Consider the following 2,500-nt stretch of genomic DNA (forward strand, 5'->3'; position numbering starts at 1 on the left):
CCCAAATACCCTAACCCTAATACCCTAACCCTAATACCCTAACTCATAACCCGAACCCTAATCCGAACCTGAACCATAACCCTAATACCATAACCCAAACTCCTAACCCAAACAATAACCTGAACCCAAACACGAACCCTAGCCCTATCCCCAACCCCAACCCTAACCCTCTCCCTACCCCAAATCCTAACCCTAATACCGTAACACTAACCCTGAACCTAAATCTAACCCTAACCACAACCCCAACCCTAAACTCTAACCCTAACCCCTAACCCTTACCCTAACTCTAAACCCTAACCCCTAACCCTAAACCATTTACCCTAACCCTAAACCCTTACCCTAACCCTAAACTCTAAACCATAACCCTAAACCCTAACTCTAACCCAAACGCCATCCCTAACCCAAACTCTAACCCTAATACCCTAACCATGACCCTAGCCCTGACCCCAACCCTAACCATAACCCCAACCCCAAACCTAACCCTAATACCCTAACCCTAATACCCTAACACTAATAACCTAACCCTAATACCCTAAGCCTAACTCTAATACCCGAACCCTGACCCTAACCCTAATACCCTAACCATAACCCAAATACCCTAACCCTAATACCCTAACTCATAACCCGAACCCTAATACAAACCCGAACCTGAACCATAACCCTAATACCATAACCCTAACCCCTAACCCTAACCCAAACAATAACCCGAACCCTAACCCAAACACGAACCCTAACCCTAGCCCTATCCCCAACCCCAACCCTCTCCCTAACCCAAACCCTAACCCTGACCCTAAATCTAACCCTAACCGCAACCCCAACCCTAACCCTCACCCTAATACCCTTACCCTAATACACTAACCCTAATACCCTAACCCTAGCCCTAATACACTAATCCTAACCCTAATACCCTAACCCTCACCCTAAAACCCTAACCCAAACCCTAACCCCAATAACCTAACCCTAATACCCTAACCCTAATACCCTAACCCTAAACCATAACCCTAATACCCTAACCCCTAAACCTAACCCTAATACCCTAACCCCTAACCCAAACAATATCCCGAACCCTAACCCAAACACGATCCCTAACCCTAAACCCTAACCCTATCCCCAACCCTAACCCTAACCCTAACCCAAACCCCAACCCTAACCCTAACCCTAATACCCTAACCCTAACCCTAATACCCTAGCCCTAACCCCAATACCCTAACCCTAATACCCCAACCTGAACCCTAACCCCTAATCCTAAACCCTAATCCTCCCTAACCCTATGTCGAAACTGGATTATTGGCTGAGACAAGATCAGTTTAAAATTGAATCGCAGCGACACCATCTTGCGACTGGCCGCAAGACGCCATTTTGTGAAATGGCCGCCTAAGCGCCATTTTTGATAAACACACTTTAGTACATGTGGCGATAATACTATTAGCATCATACGAATGCATCTGTGACCATCGCCATAAGTTACGGCGATTCACCAAAAGCCCATTTCATGACTTTACGTATTATAAAGGATATATTTCAGAAATGGCTTTACAGTATGTCAAAATTGGATTGCATTAGCTGAACAGAGAAAATGGCCACGTGACAACTAGCTTGTGTAGATAAGCTTCCTGGACAACGTCTGATCTCACTCCAGGTGGCCCGGCTAGAATACACACCTTACATTAGCAAGCTTCCTGCAATGAATAACTTCAAAGCCAAGAGTGTTATCTTAGGTTTGGGTCTTGTAGCTGGGCTAATTTGCATCCACACAAGAGTCTGGGAGAATAAAAGGCTTTTCTTTAGAGCCTGGGAAAGGTGGGGGATGCTGAGAGAGGGGGCATGTGGAACTATAAGGCTCAGCATACCACACTGCTAGGTGTTCACTTGGTAAGTGAGATTTAAGTGCACCATTTCTCATACACACATTAATACGCACAATTGCGCTGTTAGCTAGTCGCATATTAGCGAATGCATAAGACCTTGTATGAAAACACTGTTTTATTAGCTTCATGCGCACGCATCTGCCCCAAGTTAACTAGCGTCTTTACATCACACCCCGCATACTAACACATTACATATTCACATAAAAGGTTTAATAAGCTTTAAAGGTATAAGATTTAAGTTTGTTCAGTTAGTATAAATGCTGTGAAATAAAGATATTTGACAACTAAGGTTTTATACATGCTAAGAAAGCCGTGTTTGGTTTTGTATTGATGCGTACTCTTTCAACAGAATTCCGGTATTATCGGTGTGGAGATCGCATCATGCATTCTCAACTTATGGACCACAGAGACTTCAAGCAACAAAATGTATATTATGAACAACTGTTAGGATGTTGCATGGGGGCAGGAGGGCAGAGACCCCCAGTTGTTAGAGACTGGGATGAGTCTATTTGAACCAGCCTGTTACACGCTCTGTAACAGATGCTTCCCCCATGGGAACCAATGGCATAAGCAACAAACTTCTCTATTGTCCTGTCTATTCTGGGGGGGTATAAATATGTGTGCTCAAACAC

The sequence above is a fragment of the Taudactylus pleione genome, unplaced genomic scaffold, assembly GCF_031769625.1.
Source record: "Taudactylus pleione unplaced genomic scaffold, aTauple2 ptg001098l, whole genome shotgun sequence".
Classification (NCBI taxonomy): Eukaryota; Metazoa; Chordata; class Amphibia; order Anura; family Myobatrachidae; genus Taudactylus; species Taudactylus pleione.